The sequence below is a fragment of the Malaya genurostris genome, chromosome 3 (assembly GCF_030247185.1).
Source record: "Malaya genurostris strain Urasoe2022 chromosome 3, Malgen_1.1, whole genome shotgun sequence".
In the NCBI taxonomy this organism is placed as follows: domain Eukaryota; kingdom Metazoa; phylum Arthropoda; class Insecta; order Diptera; family Culicidae; genus Malaya; species Malaya genurostris.
Window position 1 is genome coordinate 4569607 of NC_080572.1, and position 12711 is coordinate 4582317.

Here is a 12711-nt window from a genome sequence, read left to right on the forward strand (position 1 = left end):
TTTATTTTAATTACAAGAGTTTTGATGACGATTTTTTTCTGAAACATAACCCAATTATTTATACGAACTTGTTTAAGAACATTGGAAAATGATTTTGTGATTTAAAGCTTAGGTAATAAAAAGTACTACAAAATAGGAACATTCTTTCATGTGACTCAACATTTGCATGCAAAAAGTTCTAATTAAATTTGAAAGTATTTTTATCTCGATTCTGAAACTACAAATAAATAAACCCTTCTTCCAAATGCATTTACGTTGAAAAAAAATCAAAATTGCACACATTTATAGCCAAAGGGTGATTCGTTATTTTTTATTCTATGAGCAGAGACTTCATTTAAACGTTGAAGTCTTTTATCTGACGTTTGGCATATATGATTGAAACACTGTAAGTATAAGTCAGACTGTATTTACATAGTCCAGCTTATGCTGGTACATGGACTATTTTTAGAATTCTCGTGTGATCTTCAAGTGCCAGGCAACAGCTGCATATGTAAACTTTTGCGTCTGTGTGCATTACATGATCGTTGAAACGAGAAACAAACTCGATTTTTTGTCCTGCGAACAGAAGTCTTAATTGATTTATATATTTAGACATAAATACATATTTCACCACATGTGCACTGCTTTCGACTGATCTATATACTTCCCTTGATTGCCTTTACAGTAGATGCGGTAATTGAATAAGAATTGTTACTATGTTTCAGTCAATATCTTGCCGAGAACAATCGGCATTTCTCTAAAATGGTTTAAAATATGTAGTAAAACAGTACCATTGTTTTGAGACTAAATACAATGTTGGAATTCAACGATCTCGTTAAGGACACGATGTTTTCGAATAGAAATATTCGCAGAAAATAGACCTGAAGATTAGACACCGAACCCACTGTGTTTGTGTATAAAGAAGAAAAATTTGAAAACGAACCCGACGATGAACACGCGCGCGCAGTTTCGTTCCAACAATCAGCGCATTCAGTTCATATGGTTCGGTTGTAGAGTATTTTTAAAATATTTATTCTTCACAGCCATGTATCACACAGTAGGCGGCTGGTGACTTTCGATCGCAAGATCCCAGTGGAAGCTGTTGGCAGAGTACATATAGTAAGACCATCTGCATCCTGTGCTGGTATAGATTGGAAACTCTATATGAAGTACTCTAGTGAATGTTCAACGAGTGTCACAGCGACGAGATCGGTCCGGACATGATTCTTGGAATGCGTCAATTGAAATAAATAAAAGCATAATTCGTCAGCCAAGCTCAGGCTAATCAAGACATCAGTTGCAGTGGGTCACCAGTTTCTAGTACTATTGAGTTCGTTCTGCGCTATTCAGTTCAGCACGTTATCAGTAGGCAGTGAAACAATACGACAATTTCGATTGTGTCTCGTTAGTGTTTGTGTGCTTGAAATTGGTTGTCGGCAAACGTGTGCTTCTCGTATCACCATGAGGTGTCGTGTGCTGCGAACCTAGTTATGTTTACTTTTTTTAAATTTCGTAATTACACTCTTATCGGAACGGCCTATCATACTACGTCGGCAGGTAAGTAAGTATGCGTTGTTTTCCTTTGGCCTAGTCGGCTTTATCCGTTCCATATTAGTTTTCTGCTTGATTTTGTTCGTAATGAGTGTAATTTCGTTTGATCAAATGTATCTCAAAGTCGTGGTTCTAGTTCTCTTTGCTGTCAGGCGAAATGTGATGACACGGTGGTATTCAGCTTCATTCGCCCTCGGTGGCGTTATTTTTCTTTCCTTGTAGGTATGCATTTTATTGTTTTGCGATGATGGCTCCGATAAAAGCGGCTACCGATCAGGTTCGCTTCATAAATGCATTTAAATTTCTCGAACTTCCGTGATTTGCTGGCCATAGTTTTTCATTTTTTAGTTTTATTGCATGTTCTGCTATTACCAATTATCATCGCAAAGTGACAGACTATGCATACTATTTGAATTATTTCTGGTTAATACAAATTGAGTAGAAGAAAAGTGGTGTTTCGACACACTTAAAAAACCCCTGTGATCTTACATCTTATTGGATGCACATAAATCGAGCGTCGCAGTTCACGCAAATTTACATCGAAGAACATTTAATATTGTGTCTTAAATCCATGACATGAAATTCATTGAAATAAAAAATGCTGATAGCAACCGCCGAAGGCTTGAACCGAGAATCATTCGATCGCAAGTACGTCTGTTAGTCGACTGAACCACAGAGGCATGCATCTGCATGGCTGGTAAAAGGCGCATTTAAATTCGCTCCTTCGAGTAGAATGCAAGTTACAGTTGAAACCAGTAAAATTCAAGCTAATCCAACATTAAGTCATTACAAATGGATTTTCCGTCATTTGACAAATTAGGTCTTTATGATGGATTAGGTCACCTGCAAAATTCAAAATTTTTTGGTGTGGACCATTGGCGTGACTTGGGATAAAATTTGTACAACATTATATAAAAACTGTGCATACAAATTGATAGGAAAAATATTTTAACCCTTGACATAGCCTTTCGAATCCGAAAAAGTGTCTCAGGTGATCCATCTAAACTCACCCCTAAAAATGCTTCAAAGTTGTTGAAAAATTAATTGTCAAAATACGTTTCAGTTGCTCTCAAGATTGTTACATGCCGCTTTTGACAAAATATGCGACTGTGTCCATTCAGAATTATTAGTATTAATCGAATTGAAACCGAAGCTGATATAGAGTTTTTACAGTGTGTGGGAATTTTCCTACCAATCTTAGTACTTATTGGTTACTTATAGTTAGTTTAAGTGCTTTTAAAATATCCGCATTGAAATTGATATAATTTGAATAGCTGAGGTTCGCTGAGTCCTAGCAAAAAAATTACTGTGGACATTCAATTGGATCAATAATGAATACCATTTGATGAATACTAGATTGAAGATTGGGTTGGCGGTTCAATAGGGCACCGACCTGGAAGGATTCTAAGTGTCAGTAGGATCGTAGTACTACCCATGCAATTTTTCTATACGCTATGAATCGTCTGTTGAAACAGAAAGGCCAAATTTCACAAAATTTCACAAGACTTTGTTTTGCAGAGTGAAGATTTTTGCCCAATATATTGTTTGAAAACAACCCCGGTGGAATGATTGCCATCTGTATACATTTGAAGTCCTTTTTTGGTTTGTCGTTTCAATTTAGTATTCAAAAGCTTATCAGATGCTATATTTAAGCTATGACTATATCTTTTTTCAATGGGACAGCACCAACATAAAATAACTATTATATCAATTTCGATTGATTCTTTTCGGTAAACATTAACTGGGAGAAGCAAAAGATATGAAAAAAACCTAGTGGTGTAATGATGCATTTCTCATATAAATCATAATAATATTGTGGTATTCTTCAAAATAATTTTCTTCGATTCTTGAAAGAATAACCGGAATCGCTTTGTTTGACTGTCTACTGATAATGACTGTCAAATGGAGTAGTTTTGAGGCCAGTTTAGATAATTTTTCAAGTGTTTGTTTCGCCCATTTAAATGAAGTATAAACCGCGTGTTTTCAGTTTTGTTAACACCCGTATTGATCAAAAAAGAATTAATCATTCAAACGCATTTTTCGTCATACCGTGGCGCAATAGGCGCTTATAGTACAAGCAACGTATAAGGCAAAATCGGAAACACTCGGCTTCGGTGTTTGCCGAAGTCAGGAACACTCGACTTCAGTGCTGCCCGAAAATCTAAGCACCGTCGCTTGGCAATTACACGAGCACCGCTACGGGTGCTTTTACTGCTGCGTTCGGTGTTTGTTATTCAACACGGGCACGAAGCGTAGCATTCAATACTCCTGGTGATGTTCTCACGAGTGAAGGTGAGTACCGTGCAGAACGGTTCCGTATTTTTGCTATGCCTGAATCGGTTCCGCCATCTTTGAGCAAAATTAGTATATATTTTAATTTTTTTGCACATTTTACCCCATAACTCCGAAACCGGAAGTCCTGTCCGAACAAAATTCAAAAAATTTATATGGGATCACAAGACCTTTCATTTGGATCTAAGCTTTTGAAGATCGGTTGAGCCATTTCCGAGAAAAGAAAGTGCAAAATAAAACGTTACATACATACATACACTCACAGACATTTTGCTACTCGACGAACTGAGTCGAATAGTATACGACACTCGGCCCTACGGGCCTCAGTTCAAAAGTCGGTTTTCACAATGATTGCAAAACTTTTTTATATGAGAAAGGCAAAAATGATGTTTATATGTTATATACAACAATAGATACTCGCAGTTTTGTGCTCGCATCTCATCCGACACAGTCTCAAATTAGCAGTGGAAGTAGTGTTTGTAGCAGAATTTCACAAAGAATCTGAAAATGCAACTCAAAATAATAAAATTTTAGCTAAAACAACCGAAATTTGAAAAAGTTTACATAAACTTAACTGCATTTTTTTATTGCTTGCGCGCTGCTGTTTCGTATTGAGGTGGTGTGAGAAATGCACGGTGGGCACGGTAGCATGATATCGTGAGCAAATATTACATATAAAATAATGACGCGAATTTATGCAGCATTGGGTTTTGTGTTGAAATACAACTTAGAATACAATAAAATGGGTATTGTAAGAAATCGTTTATTTTCTAAATAACTTTCATCTATAATGCTAATAATGTTCAATTCTGTTGAGTTCAATGCATTGATGTTGCTGAAGCGGGAAGGGCCTGGTGAACGACTGGCAAATATATCGAAAATACTTGAATGTTCTCTCGTTTTCAATCGTAATAAATCGAAAATACTTGAATGTTCTCTCGTTTTCATTCGTTCTTTTGAAGGAGAATCCATGTTTGCTACTAAACTCAGGCATATACATGGCTAGCAAGTTGGTCAATACATATACATATAACCTCATGTTAGTCATTCATAATTACTCATGATTTATAGCTCTAGTGTAAGAGTAATCACTAACAATAACGATTGAATTAGCATATATTCAAAGTGTGAAGGATTCAAAAATCCATTACGTCCAGTCTTTTTTACAAGCCAATATAACGAGAGGTAAACCCACTGCGCTCAATCATTGAACAAAGTTCTTGTTTCTATGTGTCCGTTTTTCTTGGTATGCTTTGTGCGACGGTTCGTTCAACTGAAGCGGATAAAATTTTGCGCGCATTTTATGACGCTACATTTCACCTTAATGATGTAAATGAGATTCAGTTCAACAAGGTGTGTAACTCTGTGTACATTATGTTTAAACGTGAAAGAGATGCAATTGCATTCACTTCGGTTAACAATGAAGTGCACAGTGTTGAGTATGACAATGTTAAATGCAAAATTCCTGTGTACGTGGTTGATGATACCATAGAATTACGTGTACATGACCTTCCCCCGCAGGTTAGTAGTACTATTTCGTTCGAGAAAATAAACCGAAGGCAACCGTTCAACACGGGTATCTAGCGAGTCCAGTACAATTGGTTCAACAAACAAAAATATTACAATAACCGAACAAGCTTCCCCAGCTAAAGAATCAACTGCAACCATCGTGAAACAACACAAACCCACTTCAACTAACATCGGTTTGGGCAATACTATGGATGTTCAAGAGACGCATCAAAACAATGACTACGAAAACACTAAAAACAACAGCAACGACAATGAAGATGGCCTGGCCCCTCAACCTATGGTGGGTAGGAACGAGAGCAAAAAAGGGTTACAACAAGATCCAATAAAAAAAAATATCTTGATTTTATTTAAAATCAATGTGATATGATAAATCGGCTCTGTTTAGTTTTAGGATCTTGACCCGCATAAAATAAATTTATGAATAAAAAAATAGATATTCGCGATCAAATATTTAACACTTTTTAATAAGGTAAATCTTGAAATGGTACCCCAATAACCGACAAAATCGGTTGACCGGTCGCCTACAAATTCGATCGCACTTTTTTCATTTTATTGCCCGTTTTAGCCTGTTACTCCCAAGCCGAAAGTTCGATTTGGATAATATTCAATAACAGGTTACGGGACCAAGAGACTTTTCATTCGAATCTGCGTTGTCAAAAAATCAGTACTGAACTTTTCCGGAGTGAGTTTTCTGATCGATTTTGTCTGAAAACCACTTGTGAAAAATTTCAATCGCGATTTTCAAAGTTTTGAAACATTTTGCGTACTCGACGAACTAATTCTAATGGTATATGACCATCGGCCCTCCAAGCCTCAGTTCAAAAATCGGGATTGTATAAGAATTATAAATTATAATGAATTCAATATATTCTAGTATTATTATTTTTTTAATAAAAATTTTTATTCTGGCCGATTGGCTAACATTATGTTTTTTTTTGCTACTGGATCTCGTTGTCACCCTTTTCTAGGGGAAGATGAGCTTCCATTTTCATCTAACGAGGATCGAGGGTCACTTTGTCCGTGGCTTATTTCATCATCCATTGCTTCATTGTCGGTGTTGTGTGTGATTTCCTTTTTCTTTTCTTTTCCTTTGTTTATCGTAGTCTTGGGATCGTTGAGAGTTGCTGTAGATGCGCCTTGTTGTAAATTGGTTGCAGTTACTGATTGGTTGGAAGGTAAGTTGTCAACTGCAGCTGGTGTACTTTGTTCTATAGGGGATACTGATGGTTTCGTTGAAGGGGATGCTTCATTCTTGTTGGTTGCTTGGGGTTGGTGTAAAGGAAGTACCATTGCCCTTTGGTGTACTTGTCTCCTTATCCAGTTTATCACATGGCTTAGTGAACAGCTTTTTGACAATATTGACATGTAGCCGTCTGATTGTTAGAGGTAACAAGTGACTTGCACGGGATTCTTGTATCCTGACCGAAAGTCACATAAGAAGGTATAGGCCTCTTCAAGCGCATACGTAACAAACGTACGCCTTTCGTATTGGGTCAGTTTTGCGAATATATGGATCGATGACGCTTGAGGGAAGATAATGCACATGCACTTCTATAGCGCTATCTTCCATATGTACTGGAATGTTGTACTTAATGTTTTCGTGCTCCACATAGTGCACATTGTTATTGTCTTTTGCGAATACAATTGCATCCAACTTTATATAAAACTTAATGTAAACAACATTATTTGTCTTATTGCATTGAAGTGGATATACACGTTTAATGTCAAGATGCATTTGCTCCTTAAGCAAACCTTCAAGTTCTCGTATCGAAGGTCGAATTTTGCACTGCCTAAAGTCAACAATAATTGTATTCTTTCGTATCGGCGGTAGCTTTTGTTCGTTTCGTTCACTCAATTTGAGATCGTTCTATTGTTACACAATACTGTACTTGGTTTCTTCCGTCCTTAACGTAAGCGGTTTTGTTTTATCGACTGACTTTTGATGAGATGTGAAAGCGAACTGGATCTAGTATTATAAATTCACATTTTATTCAACTACTTCAGAAAGTTTAGGATATTTACTGGTGTATGTGAAATAAATATTATTGCACTTTTGAACACTTTAGTTTTCCTTATTTTTCAACACTTGAAAGACAGAGAGAAGAATATTTTATGATTATACTTACCATATCGCAACGACTGCTATTGCTGAAAAATCACTTCTCATCGCTGCAGTTGAGTGGAAATTCATTAACGAAAAATCAAGTTCTGTAGTACAGTGATGTTTATTAAGGTTTTTCGAAATTTTATTTAGCGGATACGGATACCTGTTATGAGTATTTGAGCAATGGCTGTTTTCCCAAGATTGTAAGTTTCATCTTAAATTTATTTTTGTCTGCTTTAAAAAGAGATAAAACAATCGTTTTTATTTTTTTAATATATGTAAGAGAGACACGTTCATTAAAAGTGTCATTACTGTAAGTGCAGTTCTCCACACAAATTTGGAATGTCATTACTTGAGCAATCAATAAAAATGACATTAATAATTTTTGTGTAAGGGCCGCTAGAAACAATAATTCAAAAGTCATTTTGCCTGGGTGCCAGTTAGTACATTCGTGTTCTTCATGTGGATTTGTAGAATTTGAACGTATAATACGCAAAAAATGTTTTCTGATGAAATAGGAAGGGATTATAGTAGAGAATAATGTCGATTTATCGAGAGAGGAAGAGCTGGATGAAGTACATCCATTTAGTTTATTAAATTTATTTTTGAAGGGTATCCAAATTTTTCCAGTTTCTTCCTTCCATATCACCTGAATAAATCAAAATATAAAGAGTTTCGCCCTTTTTCGATTTGCTTCCTTCTATGGCTCTTGAGTGAATAATAAAGTCGCGCACTTTTCGTGCAACGCCCTCGTGCATTTTTCGTAATATTGGTTGGTTTTCGTCATTATGACAAATCTGCGGATTGTTTTATCGTCTCATTTATTATTTTCAGTAGTGAAAAGTTCGGAAACCATCTAAAATGACAAAAAAAAAGATTCTCCGTTCCTTTCTGGCAATAGAAGTATCACCCTGTTTGTTGGCATGGAACACGAAGGGCCAAACTTACGAAAACAAATGGAATGACAGTTTCTCCCTATATAGTTCTTTGTATTAGTACGATTTAAATTTTAGTAGAATCAAAGTTTCTAGGATTATAGGATTTTGAAGCATTTATTCGTAGGAAAAAGAGATGCGATTTGTTTACTTTTAAGACTCGCCTTTGTTTCGAAAACAGCTGACATGTTGAGTCTGGTAAATATAGAAACACCAAGTAAGTGAACTTTTACTTTTTGATTTAAATTTAATTAGAACTCTGATGAACTCATTTTTTATCATTTTCAATGATACTATAGTTGACAAAATATTGTATTTTACCAACGCAGAAGGTCACGCTGTTGGTAATCCAAAAGTTTTCGTTCTGAATTTTTGGCCTTTCTCGGGACTCTGATAAATGATTCTGATAATTATATTAAACAGGTTGGTGTTATGGAATCACAGTTTCCAGTTGAATTTCATCAAGTTTGCCAAAAAATATTCAAATATCAGTAAACTTCAAATAAATGCTAAAGTTTAGCTTCAAATGATACATGTATTCGAAGATCATTCGTACGAACAAAAAGTCCCATTCTCGTTTACTGACGAATTTAGAAAGTATAGTTTACGGACGAATTAAGAAAGCATAGCAGTCATAGTAAAATGCTGTTTTTTTCTGGCGAGCCCTCGAATATATGCGCGATTCCAAGCTTTCAATCCGGATCAAATTTGACATGTATTATTTATTTTACGGAAAATACACCATGGGTAAACATGCTTTATTTTAAATTAAATGCATGGTTTTACCAATGTAATAAACATGTCGACTATCGAAAACATGAAAAAAATGCAACATATTTTTCGCAGATACTACTGATCGGACTTCTATTTTAAATGCTTTTTTCACATTGCACGAAGTTTAATTTGAAAATTTCATTTACAAACTTGAATAAAATTGTTCCTGAGTATTTATTCATTATGCAGCATTCGTCACTTCCTTGATGCTTGGAATCTTCCTAAAAAACTACCTACCGATCCTTCTTTTGCACAGGAATCGCGTTCGAACACATTTGAGTGAAAACGAGAATGGATTGTTCGCATTCGTTAGAAAGTATGTGTTCGTCGAATAGTTGATACGGACGTAAGCAATCATGATGATACAAAATCAGCGAAAAAAACAAGTCAAACATTTTTAATTACAACTCAAGTCTGAACCAGAACTGCTAGTTTAAAGTTGGATGGGCGTTGTTTTTATGCAAGTACGATGTTTAAAAGTGTGATCGATTCGAACGTAAACGGGAATACGAATTTGATATACTTTCGAACGTATCGCATACGGCCGTAAACAAGAATGAGGGTGATAATGTTTCTTAGTAGAGACAATGTCCCACAAAGTAACTAAAACTGATCAATATATTTTCAATCGTACGTTGAGTGAAATTGCCAATCAGCGATCTAATTTAGCAAAATTGATAAGATAAGCATGAGGCACTAATATTCCAACATAACGTAAACAGCAAATTCATCACTTCATAATCATCCACACACAAAACGTAGAAATGAATCATCAGTTTATTTTAACTAATCCAGTCGGTCATGAAACAATTATGACCACACGCCCGCAATAACTGTTGGCATCGCTCGCAAAAGGCGACCTTTGTTCAAAACTAGTGAACCGTAACTTGCCGTTCGTGAAGATGATCGTCCAATAAAACAATCTGGATTCATTAGGCATACCGGAAACCATGCCCTGATATATTGAGACTTGTTACTTATGCACTCATAGAAGTCATTGCAACCGGCGAGCATGCTGTGCCCATCGATTTCAGTGTTCAGACTTCTGCTCTGTTTACCGCAAATTAGTCTGCAAGCTTAAACGAAAATCGCTTATGATGCATTCTTGATTCCTGTGTTTTCATCGAGCTCCACACAATAACCAATATACATATATTCCATATATAAGAATATGCACTCATTACTGGGTTTGATAGAGCTAGAGTGGAGATCATTCGTATGAAAATAAGCACTCTTTTATGACGCTCTTTCCATTGATTCGTACAATTAAACAATCCATTTGTCGCGCTTTATCCAAGAGGGCTCTGTTTGGATTTCGATACCAAATACATAAATACATAGAATTTTCTATCTCTCTTCTGGGAGCATGATCATGTGAGACAATCTGCGAAACACATGTGCGTTGACTGTGTGATCTACAGAACGGATTCGATCCGAAAAAGAAGCATAATCATGAGTCACACACCCGGTCGAGGATGTTGGTCGTTTCATAGAGGGGTGCGGGATGAGACCGCTCGTGCGAGCTAACGACAAGGGTGAATAAAAAGGACACAAGAGATTGCTAGAAAGTTGCCTTCCGTAGGGAAAGGCTACTAAATTGAGTAGTTTGAAGACCTAGGGTGGTTCTTGTACTGCAGATTTCACTATTCGGGTCAATGTTCAATTATGCTTTTTGTTACTTAGTATTCGTTGATGAAACTATTTTAAATAATGATGACCAAACCTTTTCGTCACGATCTGAACTGAATTTATTCAGATTACCAGTACAGGGAACAGAAATTTAACAGCATATAATAGCCAATAAATAATCACTGTTAGGGCATATTCAGGAGTGTTCTAGTTCTAGATGCCTAATTTATGTCAGTTTTAAAATTTAAATCTGGAAATTATAACAAAATAAACTGGCAGCCAGCGTTTTATCTGTGTTTCAAATATAGAAAAAATAGAACGGCAATGTATACCAGTTTTAAATTTGACAGTAGAACTGTTCGAATAAATAAAACTAAAACGGATTGCTGGGGATACGTTTGTTTTAGTTTCGTTTACATTATAGGGACCGTGCACGAGGGCGTGGTTTAGTGCCCGGCGACGACAGCGCACGAGGCGGCGAGTGGAAAAAATAATGCTACCATAGCAAAACTTGTAAACTGAGTTTGAAAATTCTTTCTAGCGTATTTTCTCTGCGGATTTTTTCCGAACCCTATGGAACTATTCGCGTGTGGTGCAAACGATTGTTCAACATCTACTGACTATAAAATTTCGAATCGAATTATTCATTCTGTATTTAAATACGGCCACGTCATTTTCTGTCATTGCAGTTGGATTTGTGTATAATATTCGTCAAACTCAAACACTGAAACGATATTCTCAGCGCATTAAATGATTTTTCAATCGACTTGACCGGAAACACTGAAAAATATCTTGCTAAAACATTCTAATTTCAGACCTTTTGTAAAAATATTTCAATGCGAACTTATTATTATTAAATGCCACAAAGACTAAGTATATGATTTTCCGTTCCACAAGGAAAATTATACCAACGCATAATCATCCCCAGCTTGGACACAATATTATTGAAAAAGTTGACTATTTCAAGTATCTGGGCATATATTTCGACCCCACATTAACCTGGGCTCACCACATAAAGTTTGTTGCCAAGCACGTGGCGTCGTACTGCGGTGTTTTATGGAGAGTCAAGTCCTTTGTTCCCCAGCGTGTGCTGTTAAATTTTTATTTTGCTTATATCCATTCACAGCTCAACTACTTGGTATCGGTGTGGGGGCGAGCCGCTAGTTCTCATCTGAAGAAACTCCAAACTCTACAGAACAGATGCCTAAAAATCATTTTCAATAAACCCTTACTATTCTCGAGTCTATTGTTATACTCTGACAGAAACCATAATGTTTTACCAATAACATACTTATGTGATGTCCAAACGTTGCTATTCATCCATGATAATTTGTATAAATCCACAGTACACCATAACCTACAGTTCCCAACTATATCCCATTCTAGAACAACACGCCGTAGTAACAATTTGTTTCGTGTTCGAGCAGCTACAAGCCTTGGTCAAAGACGGATCCTTTTTGTTGGTCCAACTAAATATAATGCACTTCCGCCTGACATGCGAGGAATAAGCAATCGTGCCACATTTGCGGCTAGACTAAAGTACCATTTTAAGCACAGACTGAACGAGATATTTAGCTAATTTAGTTTTTTGTTTTATAATGTAATGTATTTATCGTCAACAGTATTTCATATTAATAACTAATTACCTAATTTAATTTGTACTTTCTTTCCAACATAGCGTAGTAATTAAATTGTGGATCCCTTAAAAGGAAATCTTTTCCACTGGGATTCCACTTTAATAAATTGCACATCAAACCATGAATAAATAGAATCTCAGCGGACTTTGAATCAAAATTAAATTTGTATTTCTAGTATTATTATTGCCAGTGTCTATTTGTTTCTTGTTTTTCCGCTGAGACTAGTTGCGTCCACTACCAGGGGGCTTCAAATTGAAGCTTTTTGGTGTGGGGGAGTGTG

At 36.1% G+C, this 12711-nt stretch overlaps 1 protein-coding gene across 5 annotated transcripts in view; it reads left to right on the forward strand.

Annotated features, from left to right (window-relative positions):
* LOC131434879 (zinc finger protein OZF) overlaps positions 1 to 12711 on the forward strand; it is a 29926-nt gene that overhangs the window by 4313 nt on the left and 12902 nt on the right. The window contains exon 1 of one of the 5 annotated variants that reach the window (XM_058602110.1): positions 942 to 1540. The exons of 3 other annotated variants lie outside the window; for them this stretch is intronic. The gene's annotated coding sequence lies outside the window, so the exon portion shown is untranslated. Of the gene's footprint in view, positions 1 to 941; positions 1541 to 12711 lie in introns of those variants that run through there. One more of the 5 variants, XM_058602108.1, reaches the window with a different exon arrangement.